Genomic DNA, 22959 nt, shown 5'->3' with positions numbered 1-22959 from the left:
GAGCCCATCATTGCCCCTTCAGCCACACTGTGGCTTGGAGACAGAGCTGATGCTCTCTGTGTTCAACATTGAGCTCCCAGGAGCATCCAGGGGTCTCCCAGACCCACCTCACTGCAGGGTTTGGGACTGAGCATCCCTGTGCTTCTGCTGTCCCAGAACCTCAGTGTGCCTGGGAGTTGGGGAGGCGAGGGAGGTGGGACCCTCCCCAGAGCTCCCCTGCCTCAGGGCTTTGATCCCCAGCCCAAGAATCCTTCAGCCTCTAGGGCATGCACTCCATGGTGCCTCTTTTTCCCCCTGCATCAGGTGAGAAAACACCTATGGGAGTGTTTGAAAAAGCAGATTAAACCGGTTCTGGAAGGAAGAAGTGGGGACACCCTGCCTGAAGGCTGGCCTGTGAGGAGCAGAATGAGGATGGGCCTGGTCCTCCTTTTCCTGGTGGAAGATACCAAACTCTGCTTATCAGAGGGTGACCTGACCTCACTGTGCTCCATCCTCTGCCCCAGCACCTGCTCTCCAGATGTCCTACACAGTGAACTCCACCACATCCTGGGCACATCTGAGAGGTATCCCATGTTTTTGTTTTTGTTTTGTTTTGTTTTTGTCAGAGGTTTCATAGGCATTTATCATGATTTTTATCTGATTACAGAGCTAAGTGCTTGTTAGAGAAAGGCTGTGCACACACTGGGAAAAATAAAACCACAGTCATGTCACCATTTGCACCTGTCATTTTCCTGGCATTGTTTCATTACTAGTGTTGTTAAATTCTTTGTTCTCCTGAATACCCTGACTTCAAAAAACTTCAAATAGCCAGGCACCACGGCAACACTGTCATCCCGGCTACTTGGGAGGTTGAGGCAGGAGGGTTGCTTGAACCCAAGAGCTTACAGCCAGCCCGGGCAACTGGAAAAAATAAATGAATATAAAATACATGACAGAAGTGCTCCTGGGAGGACCTTCCTCTTCATGCTCAGCACGCCTTAGCACTGGGGCCCAGGCCTGCCTGCAGGTGTCACCTCGAAAAGCTGCAGAACCCGCAGGGATGCTGTTCCTGCTGTCCCACCTGTGTCGGTAGCTCTGGAAGCACACTGCCCCTGCTGGGTCAGCCATGGCCTTTTATGTGGTTGGGGAGACCTCTTCTGAGCTGCTGTGCTCGGACAATCAGGGTCTCTTCTGCTTCTGTTTGGTTTGAGCTTGGGTAAAATCAGGCAGCCTTTCCTGAGCTCTTAGTACCTGTCGGTTTCCTAAGTTTTAAAGACCCAGGCAGTTGCTGTGCCCTCTGTGAAAGAGAGACATTGGTTAGGAAATCTACAAACAGCTGTGTGGGGGTGTGAGAGAAGGAAGAAGCATCTATTTCTGTGCCTGTGAGACACACACCATGAGTTGTTCCTTTTAAAAAGTGGCTTTGTAGCTGGGCACAGTGGCACATGCCTGTAATCCCAGTGACTCAGGAGGCTGAGGCAGGAGGATTGCAAGTTTGAGACCAGTCTCAGAAACTGAAGAAGACCATGTCTCAAAATAAAAAAGGCTGGGAATATAGCTTAGTAGTAGTGTGTCCCTGGGTTCAATTCCCAGTTCAAAACAAAGAAAAAAGTTTGCTTTGTGTTTAGGTTCACCTTTGCCAGACTGCCTGGTTTAAACCCTAGGCCCTGTGTAAATTCTTGGCTGGAAACCAAGGGCCTCAATACCTCAGCGGTTGTGTATGTGGAAATGACACCCGTGGGAGTTTGTTGGGATTCATGACATTCTGGTGCACTGGGATGGGGTCCAGGGAACTTGTCCCCCTTGCCACCCTATGTCTCCTGATCGGGAACTCGGTTCAGGTGCGCCACTTGCTACTTCTGCTGGTTGCCCTCCTGAGACATTGGACCACAGGGCAGGTCGGACACAGCCAACCACAGGTCACATTAGGTCTTGGTTCCCTTCCAGATGGCAAGAGTACTTGGTCAACCTGTGCCAAAGGTGCATAGACGCAAGAGTCGTCGACTGGCTGGGCATCCTCCCTGTCCTGCACTACTGTATGCAGCTGGTTCCTCCAAGAAAGGACTTTGTGAGCCAGCCTGAGGACATCTGGGCTGCCCTTAAGGGAATCTCCTTCTCTCAGTTTCAGGAAAAATGGCTAAATGAGTAAGTTGTAAAGCTGCATTTATATAAGCGCATCTTGGAATAATGATTCTTTAGCACTTTGCCACTGAGCTACATCCCCAGTCCTTTCTTAAATTTTCAATTTTTGAGACAGGTCTTGCTAAGTTGCCTGGCCTGGCCTGAACTCATGATCTTCCTGTCTCTGGAGCAACTGGGATCACAGGTGTGGCTACTGTGCTGGGCAGTCTTTCTCTTATGACTGTATTAATGTGTGTTTACTCATTTGTGTGACAGACACTTAGCACCTCTGTGTGTCCCAGGACACAGCCCCACATATGGTAAACCTTAGTTCATGATCTTGCCTCTGACCTTGCCTTTTACCTGAGGTGAGGGGTGGTGATTGCATTTTTGCAGGGCTGGAGCAAGATCCTCTTTTTGCTGGCCATAAGGCTTAGGCCAGAGAACTGGCCAGGAGAAGCAGAGGACTTCCACACTCTCTGCTCTCTAATTGTGAGAATGGTGTGCTGTCCTATAGGTGGGAGGTTCAGGCCTCCTGGAGTGTGGAAGTCTTGGTGGGCAAGAGTACAGAGACAATGACCATGGGCTCACTGGGCCCTACAGTGTGTACAAGACAGTGGCCATCCAGTGGGGAGAGGAACTGAAAATTGGAAAAGTCACTGTTCCTGAGATCTGGATGCACAGAGCTTGCTGAAGGCTGAAGCAGGAGATAGGAGCCAGTTTCTGTGGACACTCAGATTCTGGCTTCTGCCAGGGGTACTGTGGCCCTTCTGTCAAAGGATTGAAAACTTCCATGATCTGAGTCTTGATAAGCTACAGCAAAGCCCTGGCTCCTCTCCCTCATGCTGCACGGCCAGGGAGGAAATAGGGGGGTGAAACCCACAGAGAGCCCCAAACATGAGGAATTTAGTAAAGGACCTTCAGAAAAAGTGGAACATGTTCTGAACAGTTGGGAAATTTCAGAAGAGCATTGGAAACCATGGGTATTAAGAAAATTGCCAAGTCGGAAGGCCACAGATGACACCTGGAGGGCAGAAGGAGACTATTTTTGATGGCTCAGCAGCCACCTGGAGACAGCAGCGGGAAAGGGGCCCAAGAACCAGAGGACTGGGGACTGGGCAGTAGAAATGTCATGCTCACACAGAGAAGGAGCAGAGGGGAGAAATGCAGAACAGAACTTCTGAAGTCTGTGGGTGAAAACCAGGTGAGCAAAGAGGAGAAAGAGGAGAAAGAGGCCAGAGGAAAGATGGAAAGATTGTGCTGGGTTTCCCAGAACAGAGAGTCCTGCCTAAGACTCCCCAGTACCTAAAGACTCCAGGGAGGACAGGGGCAGGCCATTCACATCCGGCACAGTCATGGCTGCTGGGCACCAAAGAAAGACTTTCTCCAAGGCAGCTGGAGAAAAGACTCAGTGAATCCAAGGGACTGTGGAAGGGTGAATGGAGGAAGGAGAGGTGGCACTCATACAGAGTGCTAAGCCTTTGCATGGAGACAGGTTCAGTCACATGCTGCAGCACAGACCTGTGCTGAGGACATTGAGCTAATGAACCAAAGCAGACCACAAAAGGACAATTACCATGTGATTCCACCCATGAGGTCCCTAGCGTCCTCACACTCAGAGTAGTGTGGCTTGCCAGGGGCCAGGGAAGGGGAGTTAGTCTTTAATGAGGATAGAATTTCAGTTTTGCAAGTTGAAAAAAGTTCTAGAGTTTGGTTGTGTGACAATGTGATGTCATTGACACATTGCAAATACTGGAAAATGGTTGAAATGCTAAAATTTAGGTTATGTTTACTACCATTTAAAAAAAAAAAAAAACAACAACTAACTTTTAAGCCAGGTGTGGTGGTACATGCCTGAAATCCCAGAGACTTGGGAGGCCAAGTCAGGAGTATCATAAGTTCAAGGCCAGCCTGAGCAACTTTAAAATCTCAAAATAAGATTTAAAAAAGGGCCATGGATGTGGCTCAGTGGTTGAGTGTACCTGGGTTCACTCCCCATTACCAAAAAAATAAAATCATAATAATAATTAATTTTAAAAATCTACTGTCTAACGTAATTCTAGGCATGATTTCCTGATTTTAGCACTGTTGTATTTTTGAGACCAGGCCATTCTGTGTGGTGGAGGCCATCCTGTGCACTGTAGAATGTTGAGCAGTGTGCCTGACCCCCACCTGGAAGGTGCTGCTGGTCTTGCCCCCTCCCCAGTTCTTAAAGGCACATGTGTCTCCAGGTATTGCCAGGGCCCCAGGGTGGGGGAGGGAAGGGCTTGAACACCCTTTCCCTCACTGAGAACTGCGCTTCAAGAGGAGAAAAGGGGACTCAGAGATGCAAAACTCCAAGCTAAATAAATGATAAAATGGAATACTAAGCAATATGCATTCCACCAATTTAAAAAGCTGGCTGAGGCCCTGGCTTCCAACCCCAGCACCACAAAAAAGAAAAAAGTCAGAGCGGGAGTTAACAGAGGAATAGGTGGAGAATCAAATCCAGTCACCAATCAAGAGTCTGAGAGGAGGAACAGGCAAATCTGTACCTCTGTGGAGCTCTGTGCCTCCTTTCCAGGGCCTGGTGGAGCAAATGGCTAGAGAATGAATATGGTACAGACATTGGGGAGAAAGCTGCAGAGAAACCAGACCCAGGTGTCACCCAGGGGCTTTAGTGCCCCGCATGGCAGGACACATGGCCTTCTCAGGTGTGCCTGTGGCACATGGAGCAAGACAGGCTGCATTCTGAGCTGGACCACTCTCAGTAGTAGTCCAAGGGTGCAGGTTCCTAACCACAGCTGAGCAGATGGCTCTCTGGAAAATCCTTACATGCCTATGTGTTAATGGAATGCTGCTTCTACCTCATCTCGAAGTGAGGAAAGGTTTTTCAGAGAAAACATGGAAAGCACAACCTACACAAGAAAAATTGTAGGGGGCTGGGCTGCACTCAGTGGCAGAGGCCTGCTAGCACGGGCGAGGCCTTAGGTTGCCCCTCAATACCACAAAAAAAAAAAAAAAAATTAAATCCAATTTAAGAGAGAAATATAAAACTTAAAATAAATCTGAATTAAACATGAAAGCAGCCTTTGCACTCATTTCCACACACAGATAACTGCCATGTGTGGAGTGTCCTATCCCCTTGCCCTCCCCGTCCACTAGGAGCTAAATAGAAATGATTTTTTAAATTTATTTGTTTTTTAAAATTTATTTATTTTTGTTATTTTTAAATTTATTTATTGATTCATGCCAGGGATTGAAACCAGGGGTGCTTAACTACTGAGCCACATCCACAGCCCTTTTTTTATTTTTTTATTCTGAGACAGGGCCTCACTGATTTGCTCAGGCTGGCCTTGAACTTTCAATCCCCCTGTCTCAGCCTCCTGAGTTGCTGGGATCACAGGTGTGCCATACACTTGGCTATTCTGTTCAGTTTTCATCTGATTCACTCTGTATGTCTGTTTCCACATGATGATGCATTGATATCATCATTAAAATCTGAGCTTTCTGGACCTTCCCAGCTTTGCTTTTCCTTGTCTTGAGTCTGTTCAGTGCTCTCACTGCTGCCCTGGTCTCTGTCCTGGTTTCTTCATTCAGGAACCAGTTTCTTAACTTCATGGAGAGGAAGAAGCAGTTGCTGAGTATGGATGAGTATCTCTTTCGATCCTGGTTCAGTTTGCTGCCTCTGGGAAGCCTGGTTCCCTATATGGAAAACTCCAACGAATACTTGAGTCTCATGCCTGCTCGGGTCCTGGACTGTTTCCTAGGGACTCACTACAGGCTGCAATGGCTTCAGAAGATCTCAAAGATCTCAGAAGATCTCTTGGAGGTTTGTGGTTGGGAATTGGGTGTCAGGTCCTTGCTTAGCAAAAGCAGGTTACAAACTGAACATTGAGTGCTTATGGGTCTTCTGTCCTGAAGGGCAGGTTGGTGGAAGTGCTGAGAAATAATAAGAAAATTGTTGAAATAAGAAATCACTATTTCTTAGGGTGAAAGTTTGACTTTCCAAAGTTGATTCTTGTTTAGTAAATAGAGCACAAGAGAACAGTAGCCATTTGTTAGATATGAGTATTAGAAGGCACTCTGGATGTCACACATTTTATGCTTACTGTCTTTCTTTTTGGGGTAAAGAAAATGGGATAAGCACTGAGATGTAGCTCATGGCAAAACACTTGCCTTGCAGATGCAAAGCCCTGGGTTTGATACCTGCTTCCAAAAAAAAAAGAGAGAGAAAAAAAGGAAAAAAGAAAATGGCATAAATTATAGTGTGCATTTCACTAGTTGAAAATGAAGTTTGGTCCTTGAGCCCTTCAAGGCTTGTATACAGGGAGAACAGGATGAGTCCCTGTGCCTTTCTCCCTTCTTGGCACAGACATCTGTTTCCTAGTTGGACCTTTCATATTTCCCTTTCTTTTTCCTGCCCTAGCATGTTGAGAATGTTTTCAAAATGCTGATGCACCTCATGGACATCTATCAGGATGTGTAAGTAGAGCAGCTGGTGCAGCCCCTTCGCGTGGGCTCCTATATGGTGTGGGCCGCCTGCTGTCAAAGTGGGAGGGTGGTACACCAGCAAGTGCCCCAGTGTCTTCTGCAGTTGCCAATCCAGCCATCCATGTTTTCTCCTCCTCCTCCTCCCCTCCCTCCTCCTCCTCCTCTTCCTCCTCCTCCTCTTCTTTTTCTTAAAGGAAATCAACAGGGCTGTGGATGTAGTTCAGGGGATGAGCACTTGCCTAGCATGTGCAAGGCCTGGGTTCAGTCCCCAGTACCAAACAAACAAACAAACAAAAAAGCAAATAACAGCTCTTGGGTGCTGAGATTTTGCTTCATTCCCATCAGACCTTTTGGCCTTTGTGTAGTCACTTATTTTTAAATGATCATTGTCATAGTACAAATGTATGTGTCCTGCATTTTTTAAACATTTAGTTCTACTTTTTTTGTAAGTTGGGCCAATATAAAACAAAAATCAAAGGTAGCCTTGCAGAATCATTTACTCCCACACCTGTGAGTAACCTTTGCCACCTGGAGGAACAGCATGGGAAACACAGAACAGGAATGTGCACCAGGGACCTGTGTGTTCCTGAAGCCTTTCAGCACTGCTGGTGCTCCCCCCTCTAAGCCCCTGGTGTGTCTGGACATGGGGCATAGCACAAGGTCCCCCTGTGTGGCAAGCCCCTGTGACTTTGCAGGGTCCTTTCTCATATCACCAGGCTGTCAGTCAGTAAATATGAAACCTGGTCATGCCAGGTGGAAGAAATTCTGTGCTCAGTGCACATTCTTCTTCTAGCACCCTCCCTCTCATGTCCCTCTGAATTTTTCTCCAAGTGTATATCATATTTTAATGATTAGAAATATTCATCCCTTGAGGTTTTTTGAATAAGGGAATGTATTTGCAAATATTTTATCTTGCTTTTGATAGAGTTCCAACTGCTGAGCTAAGATAAAGGAACTGTGTTCCATTTTTATCTTAGTCACAGCTTTAAGACCTATTGTAATGATAGTCTGGAGGAGAACAAGTAAATGCCTTACTTGTAGGTCATTTATTTTAAGTAAATAATTTATTTGCAGTACTGGGGATTGAACCCAGAGGCTCTCTACCACTGAGCCATACCCCCAGCCCTTTTTATTTCTTATTTTGAGATAAGGTCTTGTAATTTGCTGAGGCTGACCTTGAATTTGGCCATCCTCCTGCCTCAGCCTCCTGAGAAGCTGTGAGTACAGGTATACTTGTAGGTCTTTTAAAGGGAAGGGACTGGTAATTGATAATTGGTATTGTTTTCTCATTTCCCAATGACTTCACTGATCTCTCTGGATCCTGGTGGGTAGGATTCTTGAGAAAACCTCGTTTGAGTCCTACTTGACTGTGTGCCTGAAGCTCCATGAAGCTGTCTGCAGGATCACCAAACACCTGAGGTTTTACGAGATCCCCGCCTTGTCTGCTGAGATCATTTGCAGAGTCATTGGACTTAGACCTCTGGAGGTGAGTGGGATTTATGGACCAAATGTCATGCCCAGCAGAGGTCTGGGATTCCACGCAGCCCGATTTGGAAGGGAACTAAGGGAGTTCTGGGATGGCTGGATTAGACAGAGTGGTCTAGTCAACTGTCAGGTTTTCATTTGGCATTTCCTACATGCTGGGTTCCATTGTATGCAGACTACACACTTTGCCCCTGGCCTCGCCAAGAAGATAACCCCTCCATTTTCCTAGATTCTATTATTCACAGAAAACTAGAGCCTGTTTACCCCCCCCCCCAAAAAAAAAACACAAGTCTGTGCCTTGTCTTCCCCACCAGACTCTTCCCTTCATGTAGCAACACACCATGGCAGCAGAGCCCATGTCCTGCTGCCCTGCTCAGGCCCCTGTGCCCCTCAGCGTGCAGTCATTCTCGCCCTCATGTCCCAGAGGGAACCTCACTCTGATTCCTGCCACTGGAGCTCGGCTGCCCCTGGCCCTCACACTCTGTTCTCTCACCCGTGTCTCAGGGCTGCTGCATCAGGAGCTTTGAGTTGCTGTGCAGCTTCTCTACTGTGGGTCCTGAGCTTCCACTGTGGGTGATGGAGAATGGCATCTGTGGGTGACTCATTTTTTTTAAACCTTTTTGCACATCACCTCAGACCTGTGACATCAGGGATGGAGATGGTCAGGTCTACATTTTCACCTGATTCCTTTCAGCCTTTCTTCTTTAATATACCACAGACACACTTTAAGAATTTCTTTTTTCAGTACTGGGGTTGAACCCAGCAGTGCTTAACCACTGAGCCACATCCCCAGCCTACTTTTGTATTTTATTTAGAATCAGGGTCTTGCTGAGTTGCTTAGGGCCTTGCAAAGTTTCTGAGGTTGGGTTTGAGGTTTTGATCCTCTTGCCTTGGCCTTCTGAGCTGCTAGTATTACAGGTACTAAGAATGTATTTTATTGATAAGGTGTCTGCTTTCTCCTGAGTGGTACTATTTCATCCATCACAGGTTGGTGCCAGATCCCAATAAATGGTGCTTCGAAAGTTTGTCAATTATTTAGGGCTTACTTTTCTGCAGAAGGAAGTGTCCTCATTGTTGGTTGGGGTCCCAGATCTGTAGTTACAAATATTCTACCTGTGCTGCAAAAACAAAATTTTTGCTTTGCTAAAATTGACCAAAGCAAAAACATGCCTGAGCATGTGGGAGCCTCCTGTCAGGTGGTCATCTGGGTGGCTGCTGTGAGGGTCAGAGCACAGTTCAGGGCCCTGCTGCTTGTTCAGCCTCAGGGTTGTTCCTGCAGTTCATTTATTGACCACCTCTGCCCAGCCCTGGATGACACCTGGATGGGTCAGTGTGTGGCCGGAGCCATTCTTGGAGTTGGTGGAATGCCTGAGGCCCAGTACAAGGGACATACATGTCCTGATGAGGCATTCAGATTGTCCTGGAAGATAGGAGGTGGCAGACCCAGGTTTTGTGCAGCCCTCAGGGCCTCAGGAGAGGCCTCTCTAAAGTGGGGCCTGATGCTGTAGCTGTGTGTGCTCCCTGGCACCTCTGGAGTGCAAAGAGAGAGGGGCTGAGGAAGGGTTGGGTCACCAGATGCCTTGAGCCCCTGAAAGGTTCTGTGGGTATGGTGGTGGAGGTGAGGAAGAGAGAGACAGTGGCTGTCCCCACAGAGTACTTATGGGGAAAGAACTGGTCTGGCTTCCTGGCCAGGAGAGTGGCTGCTTCATATTCCCTTCATATTAAGGGCTGGAAGTTTGCATGACCTACTGGTTTAGGGTTCTCTGGAAGCTCTCTGTTCATGGGTGCATTCTTCTCACCCAATCTGGAGAAAACACAGGGCTATTGTGTGTGCCTCCTATGGTGGAGGCTCTTGGTGAGGCAGAGTCTGCTCAGGGACCTGTAACACCCATACCTTCTCCCCTCCTCTCCCATGTTGCCCCTTTCATGGGAGCCCAGGGTACTGGGGAAACGACAGTGCTTATGTCAGGTGGGCTTCCAACAAGCATGGAGCTAGAAGGTGGCTCAGGTGTGGGGAGCAGCAGAGTAGAGCTGGTAAACCTTCTCTCATGTGCCCACAGGATGTGACAGAGGACTCGGGAGCCGCAGCCAGGAAGGGCTCACTGGAAGACATCTTCCAGAGTGTCCTGGCCACCATGAGATCCTGGCTGCGCACAGTGTTAGCAAAGAGCATGCTCCGGAAGGGTTCAACTGTCCTGTTTACATACCCCGAGGAGATCCAGGTGAGCTTTGCCTGAGGCTGCAGAGCCTCCATGGGCAGCAGAGTGGGGAGTCACACAGCTGTGTCCTGTCACCAAGCACCGGACCAACAATGCCTTGGTCTGGAGGCCTGGGCTCATCCTGAACCTTACCTTGGGCCCTGGTCTCTTCTCTGAGGAAGGGACATTGCCCTTTGCCCAGAAGGGAGTCATTGACTCTGGTAGATTGTGATGGGGCGCAGTCACACTGAGGCAGGGGTTGCGAGTAGGACCATCAGGCTCTGCTTCAGGTCTGAGGCTGCAAGCCAGCTGTGTGGAACTGGAAACAGAAGGCCAAAATGACAGGAAGCACCTTTAGCTGGCAGCTGAGTGAAGTCATTTGACAGGACGGACTCCTCCTTCAAAACCTGGGACATGAGGAGGATTCCATAATAGTCACCCCAGTGCTGGAGAAAACAGCTGAGAGACGGTGGGATCCAGGAGCCTGAGTCCCTACAGGGCTGCAGGGGAAGGAGGTAGAGTGGGAGGTCCTGGCCACTCCAGGCTTGCTCTCCAGCCTGGCTGCCTTTTCCCTGTCCTGGAAGTGGAAGGTTGTCCCCCTTGAGCCACAGTTTTCCAGGGAGACTGTAGAACCTGCTTGTGGTCTTAACACAGAGTTGGTGGCAAGATTTATTGTGATATGAGGCAGGGGTACCCCAACTGTATGGACTAGGGTAGCCAAAGGGCCAGAGGGTTTTTTCATTTCAATCAAGGACAAAAAAAATCCTCCCCCAACTGCTTTGTGAAGTTTGATACCAACAGACTGAAATCCCAGGAAAACACAATTGTATTATTAAATATTATTCCAGGATTCTAAGTAGTATAATCCTCAGGTGTTAAGCATGAGTGATGGGTAGCTGAGCAGCCACTGACAAGAAAGAATGATTCTAAGTGCAGTAGTAATGATAAAAACATGAAATTTATTAAACATCTACTCTGAGGTGGTTGCTGTGGTTATTCCTGTTTTTCAAATAAATTTACCAAGGTCTGAGGAGATGAATGTGCTGTTGGTATTGTTGGAAGTCAGGATAAGGGAGTTAAGGAATAAGAGGGAGAAGAGCTCTGTGGTATAGAAAGAGCTAGAAATAGCAGTAGGAACTCGTGATTTAGACAGTTGCCAGCTCAGTCCATCAAGAGTCCTGTGGCAAAGGCACCCTGGGACCATGAGCACCTACAGAAATAATGATGCCCTGGGACCTGAGCACACCCACATCCCATCATGCCTTTTTTTTTTTTGTACTGGGGGCTGATCCAGGAGCACTTTACCACTGAGCTACATCCCCAGCCCTTTTTATTTTTTATTTTGAGGCAGGGTCTTGCTAAGTTTCCCAGGATGGTCTGGAACTTGTGACCCTTCTGCCTCAGCTTCCTGAGTAGCAGGGAATACAGGTGTGCACAACCCCACATGGCCCAATCATGCCTTCTAACTCCCATTCCCACCACACAATTCTGTTCCTGGAAGAACAGCCACCTCCATGGGTCAGTGGGAGATGCACAGGTGGGCCAAGAATTCCTTGTGCTGGAATTTCAGGAAGTGCTGAGGCTGCAGGCCCATCACAGGGATAGAGTTAAATGCATGTGGTGATCCAGACTCCTCCTGGGAAGGCAAGAGGACTCCGTGTGAAGTCTGGGGTTGCCATGGTGATCTGCTGTTGCTAGCTTTTAACTTTTGACAACTGAGTGGTAGTCACGTTTATGATGGCAGAAACAGGGTCAAGAGAACATAGAAATCATCTGGGCTACCTCTGCAGAATTTTTGTAAGTCTAAAGTTATTCTGTATTTTTTAAGAAAAATGTTGAAGATGCTCATGTTAGCCAAATCTGGTACGATTTGATTATTAAAAGGCAAAATGATAGGAATGGATTAAAATTCATTGATAAACAAAGAAGAAAAAGATAAATAATGCACTTCTTATTTTTCTTTTGAAGAATGGAGCTAATAAATATAGAAGAAATAATTGCAATAGAAAACTGTCACTCTGCAACCAGGGTATAATAGCTGATGCAGGCAGGTATCACCCAGGAATCCTGAGATTGGTGGGGGTGCCAGGAGGGCACAGGATTTCCAGTGTCCCACTGCAGAAGCCTTTATAGAGGAGGAAAGATGACTTTCACAGTGAAGAAATCTGGCAGATAAGCCTTAACCAAGGGCCAACCTCTCTGTCAGCCCTGGTGGAACCAACAGGTCTCATGGGCCACTTGGTCAGGCTGAAGGTGTTTGGCTGGGCAGCTGTGGCAAGTGCAGATGTTTGGCCACACGTGACCTACACTGAGTACATTTTTACGTGGCTTGGCTTAGTAGTGTCCCAACCAAACCATTGTAATCATGGGAAAACTGTGAGCCAACTGGATCAAGAGACAGTCTACAGAATGACCTGAACTTTTCAAAATTGTCAGCATCAGAAAAGATAAGGCCAGGGAACTTCTCTAGGAAAGAGACATGACCAGTAAATGCATTGTGTGTCCCAAGTGGACCCTGGATCCAGGTGTCAGGTGGACATATGGAGGCATGTGGGCAGAAGCAGATGATCCAGGCCCCTGTCTTCCTAACATTGCCTGTCCTGAGCAGACATGGTATGTGGACAGATGTCTACCTGGGCTTGGAGACTTGTTAGAATGCTGCCTTCAAGTGCTTTAACAAAATCCTGCTTTTTTTTTTTTTTTTTGTACTGGGGATTAACCCAGGAGCATTCAACCACTGAGCCACATCCCCAGCCCTTTTCTTCTTTATTTTTTTATTTAAAGACAGGGTCTTGCTGAATTGCTTAGGGCCTCACTAAGTTGTTGAGGCTGGCTTTGAACTCGTGATCCTCCTGCCTTGGCCTCCTGAGCAGCTGGGACCACAGGTGCCCCCATGCCTGACTGTTGCTCTCTTATCTGCAGGATATCCCTGTGTGGTGTTTACTTGTCCCTGTGGCTGTCACTTAACATGTGGATTTTGCAGGTCTGGCGGCGGCTGGTGGAAATAAACTTTTCTGCGGAACGTGGCTGGAAGGAGTCACTGCTGGGGGACATGGAAGGGAGGCTCAAGCAGGTACCAGACATCAGGACATATTAGCATGGTGATGGATAAGCCCAGATCACTGGCAGCACCCAGGGCTATGAGCAGTGCACAGCGTGTGCAGGCCCTGGAATCTACGCCAGCTTTGTATTTCTGTTTCTGATCAGGACTTTGCAGTTTGACTACAAATGTGACATTCCTGAGAAGAGCTGGGGAATGGGATTGTTCAGTCACTGGGGCCCTAGACATATGTGTCCTCAAGCCCTCCATATACAGGTGTTCCAAGGGACCTGCTGGTGGCAGGGGCCTTATTAAACACAATGACATGGAGAAAACACACAAAAAAAATGCCCTTCATTTTGAATGAAGCCTTGTAACCGAGGAAAACTGATTTCTCTCTGAGTGTTTTATATGGACCTGGTCAAATGGACATTTTAGCAAAACGGAAGCAAGGAAAAATGGCTCATTTTTCAAAATTTGCATGTTTTTGCAAGCTGCTTTTCTGGCTGCTTTTTTTTTTTTTTTTTGCAGCATGGGAAGAGTCTAACTTGGTTTCATCTATGCTCCTCTGTGAAGGGCAGGGAGGACATGCTTAGTGTAAGGCAGGGAGGAGGGGAGTCAGAACAACCAGGTGTTCATACACCCACCTGCCTCTGTGTTTGCAGGAGAGGCCCCTTTCCCAGATCTCTACCTTCTGCAGCCCTCAGTGGGACGCCGCTGGCCTCAAGGACAGTGTGGCCAAGAGCTTTGAGAAGTGTGTCATCAAAGCTGTGAGCTCTGCCTGCCAGGTGACCAATCTCTTCTTGAGAAACATGCTTGGGTTCATAGCTGCTTGCTGACATGGCTAGCTCCAGGCCCTAATTGCTTGCCAGTTCCAAGGCCTGTGCTGACCAGGATTGGGTCCTTGGTGCCCCCTCCCTGGCTTGGACCTCATGCTGTGATCCAGTGTTCTCTACCCACTCCTTGACATGCAATTTGGCTTCCTTCTATAGAGGCAGCCACACACCCTGTGTAACCACAGCGGTGTTACAAGCCTTGGTGCAGATGATCTGGTGGGCTGGGCCTCCATCTGCCCATTGTGATCCTTGCTGCTGGTTTGTTTATGACCTGTTCAATATTTCCCAGTAGATATGCAGGAAAAGACTCCAAAGATTGACAAGACATCTAGGGAGGCTTATGAAGTTCAATAGACTCCATCCTTGTTGGGGTAGAGCACTTGCCTGGCATGTGCAGAGCCCTGGGTTCTGTTCCCAACAAAAGGGGTAAATGTTTCTATTGGTTCACTAAGCTTTTGTTCTGCAAAGTGGGAAGATGTTCTGCCTCAGTGCATGTCAATAGCAGTCCCCATACAGTACCCATGAGGCTCCCATGGTCCTGCTCTATTTCCTAGTGGACAGTTCACACTCTGTACAGACCTCAGCTTCATTACTGGCCAGTAGATTCCTGAGAATTAGAGGTCCCTTCTTCCAGGGAAACAGGCTCTCATCTTTTTACATAACTAATACTTTCTAAGGCTATCATTCGTTTTTTGCTCAGTGCTTTAGTAACATGGTAGCCACATGTCCTGAAACTCATCCCTGGAAGCCAGGCTTGGGGGAATGGTGTGTTTCAGGTGTGGGTGCTATTACCACAGTCTACCTGACAACATTCTCATCAGCTCAGAAAGAAAACACAGCCCTTTATCTGCTGTGTCTGCCCTCCACCATGCTGGCCCCAGGCCCCTCCCTAGCAGCACCTAATCTCCCTTCCTCCTCCACAGACTACTCAGGCATCTCAGGAATGAAATCACACAGGCTGTGGCCGTGGGTGCCTGGCTTCTTTTGAGTGTGTGTTCAAGGCCATCCATTCTGGAGCATCTGTCAGTACTTTGTCCCTTTTCATGGCTACATGTTGCTCATCATATGGATGCAGTGTGCTTTTATGTTCCATTTGTCCTCTGGTGGACATCTGGGCTCTCCCTGACTGATGGCTGTTATCAGTCTGCTGCTGTGATCCTCCACACATGGGTTTGTGTGGATGTGCTGTTCACACTCTCTACGCCTATGGTGGAGTGGCTGGATCACTTGGTACCTGTGAGATTTGAAGGACTGTCTGGCCCATTCCCACAGTGGCTGGACCATTTCCATGTCAGCTGCCAGCCTCGGAGGGTCCTGACTTCTCCACACCCCCACAGCCTGTGCTCTCAGACCTGGGAAGTACAGTCTTAGGTATAGGATAGTTTCTCAGGTGACTCTGGTGGCTATGACCTTGGGCACCTTTTCCTATGTTTATTGGTTATTTCTGCTTTCTATGTCTTTGGAGGAATGTCTGTTTAGATCTTTGGCCCATTTTGTTCATTTGGGCTCTATGTCCTCCCTTGATTGTGGCTTATGAGAATTCTTTGGCTAATCAGATGCAAATCTCTGGTCAGATACGTTATCTACCAGTATTTTCTCCTGTTCTCTGGATTTTTTTCACTCTTGGTGATTTCTTTAAAAGCACAGAGGTTTTTAACTTCTTTTTTCTCTCTCTCTCCTTTTGTGGTAGTAGGGATTAAAACCAGGGATGCTCTACCACTGAACTATATCCCTAATCCTTTTTTTTTTTTTTTTTTTTTATTTTGAGACACAGTCTCACAAAGTTGTCCAGGTTGACCTCAAACTTGCAATCTTCCTGCCCCAGCTTCCTGAGTAGCTGGGATTACAGGTGTGCCCCACCACTTCTGGGAAGGTTTTTACTTTTAGTGAAATTCAATGTTTCTATTTTTTTTCTTTGTTGCTAATACTTTTGACATCAATCTTGTACTAAATCCTGGGTCGTGAAGTTTTACCTGTGTCTTCCTCTAAAAGGTTTTTGTTTTGTTTTGTTTTGGGCACTGGGTGTTAAACCTAGGACCATATGCTAAACAAGTGCTCTATCAGAGAGAGACCCCTTCTGAAAGCTCTAGAATGTTAGCTCTTAACATTAGTCCCCTCTTCTCCATGATAGGAGGTAGGAGTCCAGGTACATTCTCTTGCATATGGAGATCCAGCGTGTCCCAGGCCATTTGAGGAAGGCACTATACTTCACCCCTAGAGGGATCTTGGCACTCTTGTCAAAAATCAGTTGACGCAGTCCTGAGGGTTCACCTCACATCCATCCGTATCTCCACTGCCATTTCTTTCCAGTAGGTCATAAAATCAAGAAGCATGAGTTCTCCTGATTTTTTCTCCTCTTTTGGCATTGTTTGCTCTTCTGGATCTCTTGGGATTCCATATGTATTTTAGAATCAGTTTGTCAATTTCTACAAGGAAAACATCTGGGATTCTGACAGGGATGGCTTTGAATCTGTAGGTTAGTTTGGGGAGTGTTGACCTCTTAACAATGTCACATCTCATGGTCTCTGAACCTGGAATGTCTTCCCATTTATTTTGTTTTTTAATTCTTTTCAACAATGGTTTGCAGTTTTTATTTATTTTTTTTTTCTTTTTTATTGATTTATTTTTATTTGGTACATTATAGTTGTACATAAAAGTGGAATTCATTGTGATATATTCAGATGTGCACAGGACAGAGTTTGGTTAATTTCATGTTGTTGTTCTTCCTATTCTCCCTTCTCATTCCTTTTCTTCTAATATTCTCCTATTTTTCAAAAGATCAACCCTTTTAATTTCTTATTTCTCTCTTATTTCATTTTATAATTAGGTTAAAATTACAAAACTAAATCACTATGACAGCTTTAGAATGGCCACAAATTCTTTGCAACTCTTTTCACTAAGAGGATGAATTGCTTTCCCCAACCCTTGAATCTGGATTGACATTAACACTTTGATTTGACTGAATGAGGAGGAAATGTCTGTGAATTCCAAACCTAGGCCTCCAGAGACCTTATGAACAGACCAAAAAAGGAGATAAGAAAACATGTGGAGATCCCTAAATTGGGAGATGTTGCATAGAAGGAGGTAAACTATACATCACTCAAATTGCCTTTTATTTAGTTTGGCACAAGACTGTGATGTTCCATCAAAAAAATATTTAGCATACTTATATATGTAACCATATATACATATATGGTCTATACAGATCTATGACATAAATATACTGATATATGTCACCAAATTTTTAGGCAAAGTAAGTTTCCAAACACTTTGGAGTAATTCTAATAGCAAGAATTTGGATAATCCAAGATTATTCTTCTCCAGGTTAAAAAATTCAAGTAGTCTATAAAATATTCCTCCAAATGTAAGGCCATTTTCAAAATTCTTGCTACTCTTTTTTGCATCATGTACTGAGAGAATTTCACTTATGTTTTATGTTTCCAGTTCTGTTCTCTTGAGTGAGTTAACTGAAAGGTTTGCAGTTTTTAAATGTAAGGTTTGCATTTCTTTTGTGAAGTTTACTCATAAGTGCTTTATTCCTTTGCTATTGTAACAAATTATTTTCTCAATTCTGTTGTTGGATTGTTCATCACTAGCATATGGAAATAGGGCTGTACCTCATCTCCGTGTCCTGCAACTTTTCAGGCTTGTTTGATGACTCTAGTGGGGCATACATGGGAGAGTGCGTCTTCTTTGAGTTTTCTATATAAGATGACTGTGTTATCTGCCTACGAGGATAGTACTTCCTTTTCAATCCCAACACCTTTTTTTTTTTTTCATTTTCCAACATAATTACCCTGGATAGCAACTCTGGGACTGTGAAAGTGGTGAAATTGGCCATCCTGTGTTGTTCTTGGAGTTTTGTCTGATACTTATTCTGTGTGTATTAAAATGGCTATTATTTTGTTCTACTGGTAGGATGTGTTAACATTTTTGTGTGTGTATGTGGTACTAGAGATTAAACTATGTGTACTTTATCTCTTTATCCCAGCCCTTTTTATTTTTCATTTTGAGACAGAGCTCACTAAGTTGTTGAATCAGGTCTCCAACCTGTGATCCTCCTGCCTCAGCCTCACAAGTTGCTGGGATTATAAGCATGTGCCACCACACCCAGCTTATTAACTGATTTTTTATTTTAAAACATCCTTTTTATACATGGGATAAATCTGCTTCATAACTTTTTATGTGTGGCTAGTTAATGATTTTTCTATCCTTTCATGTCAAAAAAGTATCTTGTTGTTAGTTTACCCTGTGTTTTTTTCTGACTACTGAACATTTTTTTGCAAAATTGTGAACCCAAAGAAGAAATGCATTTTGTTTCTTGGTGAAGCATCAGAAGGAGAATTGGATTGTCTATGGTGCTTGAGGGTAGTCTTTATGAGAATCACAGCTCAGGACATAAAATACATGATATAGTAAAAATGATACATGATACATTTAAAATAGTCATGTTTTAAAATGTTGCTCTCTAGTTTTAAAAGTTTTCCTCATCTTGTTTTTGGTATTTTTAATGACAGGCAAGTCTAAGAGAAATGCAGATGTTGTCAGTGAGCTGAGATGGTGTATGACTTGGGGTTGTGGGGGTGTGTTCATGCGTGTGCAAGCATCTTCAAATCTCTGGCACCTCACATAAGAAGCCAGGCCACAAGGAAATGGAATCACTCTAGGAAATTTTAAGCATTTTATGTTTTTTCTTTCTTTTCTTTTTGCAGTACTGGGGATGAAATCCAGAGAATCCAATAGGCTAAGCTCCCCACTTACTAGGGGGTAGCCCAACCTCTCTTCTGTATTATTATTTTTTTGAGGCACTATAAAACTAGCTTCAGTAGATTTCTGAAATGCTCTTGGGTGCTAACTTGTGTCATTAAAAAACAAATCAGTAAAATCTTCTAAAGTCCTCTCTTTTCAATTCATTTTCTTTTAGTCTCAGACTAGTGTCCTGGAGGGAGTCTCTTGTCATGATTTGCAGAAATTTGGCAGCCTCATGTCTGCTGTGATCACCAAGTCCTGGCCCAGGAACAACAGAGTGGCCATGGAAGGCCTGGATGAGATTCTTGAACATCTGCTCACGGGGCCAGATGTGAAGCAGCTCTTCAAGTTGTACAGTGCGTATACGGCTGGTTGGGGTTGCTGTCCTTCCTCAGGCAGAACAGGGCAAGGTACTTGACCTGATCCTCAGCCTGCATGTGCTGAGATTTGGTAAAGGCAGGATGGACAGAGGTGCCCAGGCAGGTGCTAGGCATCTGGTGTAATTAAGAACATCTAACAGCAGAACCAGAGTCTGCTGAATGCCTGCTGGACATGTGCTCCTGGGGGGACACACTTGAAGCAGCCCCTCTTAAAGTCCCCAAGCCCCTTGATTTCCAGATGAGAGAATAGAAGTGCCCAGGACACGTTGCTTACCCAGGGTGTTGAAGACTTACTGTCTCCAAGATAACAAATGATTAGAAATCAAGTCCAAGCCCAGCTTGCCTCCCTGTGAAGCTCACATTTTGAGACCAATATTGATAACTAACAAAACATGAAGTGACTCTTCAGCCATCATCTTCCCAAGTGTCATGCATTGCCCTGGAAATGATGGTGCAGGTTTATGTGTAAATTGCTAGATTCAGATCCTGTAGTGGGAAAGCACTGGGTGTGGCAATAAAAACCCAGGGCCAATGATTGTCTCAGCCAAACCAGCTGCTCTGTTCTACACCAGGACATAGGCAGGAGTAGTGTGTGGTCCTGAACGGGCCACAGCAGCCTGCTGGGGAAGAGTACACTGTATTACACTCTGCATACTCGGCAGCACGTAGTTAAGGCTCCTCCTTGTCTTTTCCTGGTTCATGGCTCTGTTCCTTTTATCACTGAGCAAAGTCCCCTTGTCTGGATGTTCTTGGATTGGTCAATTCTCCCACTGAAGGTCATCTCAGCTGCACTGTGTGTGTGTGTGTGTGTGTGTGTGTGTGTGTGTGATGCTGGGGATGAACCAGGGTCTCGTGCTTGCTAGCCTAGCACACTACCACCAAGATGCACCCCAGCCCCCTGCTATCTTTGTTTTTAATGGTAAAGATAAACTTTGTCTTCTTATAATACTATACGAGCCTCATATTACTGTGAGATAAATAATCTGGCAGTTAAAATAGTCATGTTTTAAAATATTGTCCTCTAGTTGCTCCAAAAGCTCATGTTCCAGGTTTTGATCCACAGACAAGATAGGCAGAGCATGAAGCTGCAGCATGGATCTGCCTTTTTCCTGGGTGCTGTGCAGATGCTTCCCTGCACCCATGGAGTGGCCTCTGATGTGAGCTTGTCCTGTTGCAGTTTATTTTTGTACTACTGCAGGGTTTCTCAGGACAGGTGAATTTCAAAAGATATCATGTGTAGTCCAAGAACTATGTTCATTGTAACGTGGGCTCAGGCCTTCAACCCTGAGCACTGTGGTTCTCCTGGCTGATTCTGTCCATTGGAAGGGTCTCCTCCTCTCAGTCAGGAGATGCACTAGGGTAAAACTTTAACCTCACAGGTATAGGCATAGCTGAGTGGGGCGTCAGCACATCTGGAAACACCACTGACTGCTGCAGGCACCCTGTGGGCATGGGGCTGGTGTGAGGTTCTAGCTGCAAAGAGGTGAGAGGGGCAGGGACTCACTGCTCTCCTTACCTGATTAGGAACGGAGGAAAAGCTGTTAGCCAACATCACAGAGGACGCCAAGAGGTTGATGGCTGCCGCCAGCTCTGTCTTCATGAAGGTTACTGGTGACATCCTGGATGGGCCCATATTGGTCAGACGTTTGGAGCTGATCCTGAAGCACAAAAGTCAGTTTCTGGACCTGTGGCAGTTAGGTGAGCTGTGGCCAGGCTGGTAAGAAGACTGTGTTCACATGTGTGCTGGCTGTCCTCCTCTATGCCACCAAGTGGAGGGCTTCTTGTGCTTCTGGTGGTGACTGTGGGGCACTCCCAGGGAGAGAAAGGGATGCCGTGAAGTTTGTTTCCTTTGGCTGACTTTGTCATTGTTTTCCAGAGACAGAAAGTTCTTCATTCCAAGAGAAAAATTGTGACATGGAAGAGACACTGAACTGGAGGATGGATGAAGTCGTGTTTCTGAAGAGAGAGAAGAGACAGGTGGACAGCCTCCTGAGGCTGTGTGGGAAAGTGAAGCACCTCGTCCAAGGTACTGCTCCCGCAGTCACGCTGGACACCCTTGAGAGCTGTCACAGGGACGAAGCAGGCCACAAATAGTGGGGCCTTTTTTTCAGGGAGAAGCTTTTAAAAAAACATTCTTGACCCAGTTTTCAATGTGTTTGCCTGGGGAAACACCTTCCCCTTGTACATTCTTGTTTGTGTGCCTCCATACCCTTCAATGTCCCTGATTTCCCAGTGTCAGTGTCCTATGCTGGCTTCCCAAGGAGGGGAGGTGTAGATCTTTCTCCAGTCTGTGCCCTGAACATGAGGCTGCTTGCTGCTTTGTCACTCCCAGTGGTGTCCTGAGTTACTGGTACCTTCTTCAGGGTAGGGCCTTCACCATGGTGTGAACACAGGATTCACAGGCAAGCCGTGTGGTGGACCATGGCCACTCCACGGTTCTGGCACAAAGTTTCTGTAGCTGGTGGAATTGCATTTCTTGTCTTGGTACTTCCTTTTCCCCTTTTTCATTGTGTTTATTTCAAATTCAACCCAAAACTGTACCAGCTATCTGAGTGGATGTCTCTGAAGAGTCTCCCAGGACAGAGGGCTTATTTTCCCTAGCGGGGAGGTGGCCCTCAATCTCCCCTCGTCTCCCAGGTTTCCTTGGCTCTGGCCTGTGCTTGACTCCTGTTTGACAGAGAGTGGCATCTACTGCTTGCTGGGACGGGGACATAGGAGGCCAGATACAGAACTGTGCCCCTGATGTAGGTTGATCATTGGGCCAGGGGCAGAGTTTCCTTCAGAGTGCTGCCTGAGTGCTGCATTGGGACATCAGATGCAGCGTCACTACTGAGTCTCTGTATGGAGCTTGTTGTCCTTCTCTGGATGCTCTTGAGAGCTGTGTGGCCCTGGTGTTCTGAGGTTGACATTAATCTGTGCCTGGCCTTGGGTCTCTTTTCCATCTCTAAGATGGGGCACTGACAGGTCTCAGCCGGAGATTTAGTCTTAGAGCTCTAGGGCGTTCTCCTGAATTGGTTCATTGTGCTTTCCCTCTTGCAGGGTGCACATCAACAGCTTCTGGGCCTCCTGGCATGGTTGCCTGACTCCCATGATATCTCTCCTGCTTGGGCTTCGCTTCCTAAGCCTCCTAACCTCCTCCTGCAGTCTGGACATTAACTTTTCATGTCAGCTCCCGCATACACTGAATTTAAAGGCACTCCCTTTTTCCTTGAAAGATCTGTCCATTTATGTACTATGCTGTTCTCATGGTTCATGATTACAGTATGTTTTATTTCAGAGATTATTGGTATTTTTAAAGGTTTTCTTTTTCTTTTCCTTGCATATTTTCCAGTTTCATCCAAGTTGCTTTTTTCTGTTAGTTTGTTTTTCTTTCTTTCTTTTCTTTTTTGTATGCTTGGGATAGAACGAAGGCTTTCCTTTTCTTTTTTTTTACGTGGTGCTGAGGATCAAACCCAGTGCCTCACATGTGCTAAGCAAGCAGTCACCAGTGAGCTACAATCCCAGCCCAAACCTAGGCTCTGTGCTTGCCAGGTAAGCACTCTGCCACTGAGCTACACCAGCCCTGTTGAGGTTTTTGGTATCTACTTCCCCCTTTAAAGCTTTTCCTATTCTAGTTGGAGATTTTTGTTTGTCTGTGTCTATGAAGGCAGTCCCCACAAATGGATTGATAGGTTGAGTGCTTCTGGGCCAAGGCCCTT

At 46.3% G+C, this 22959-nt stretch overlaps 1 pseudogene; it reads left to right on the top strand.

Moving 5' to 3' along the window:
• Window positions 1–22959, top strand: part of LOC114080224 (E3 ubiquitin-protein ligase RNF213-like) — a 151008-nt pseudogene that overhangs the window by 4110 nt on the left and 123939 nt on the right.

Source organism: Marmota flaviventris (genome assembly GCF_047511675.1).
Source record: "Marmota flaviventris isolate mMarFla1 chromosome 16 unlocalized genomic scaffold, mMarFla1.hap1 SUPER_16_unloc_1, whole genome shotgun sequence".
Classification (NCBI taxonomy): Eukaryota; Metazoa; Chordata; class Mammalia; order Rodentia; family Sciuridae; genus Marmota; species Marmota flaviventris.
The sequence above is the reverse complement of the archived record's forward strand: the minus strand, read 5'-3'. Positions and strand labels throughout refer to the sequence as shown.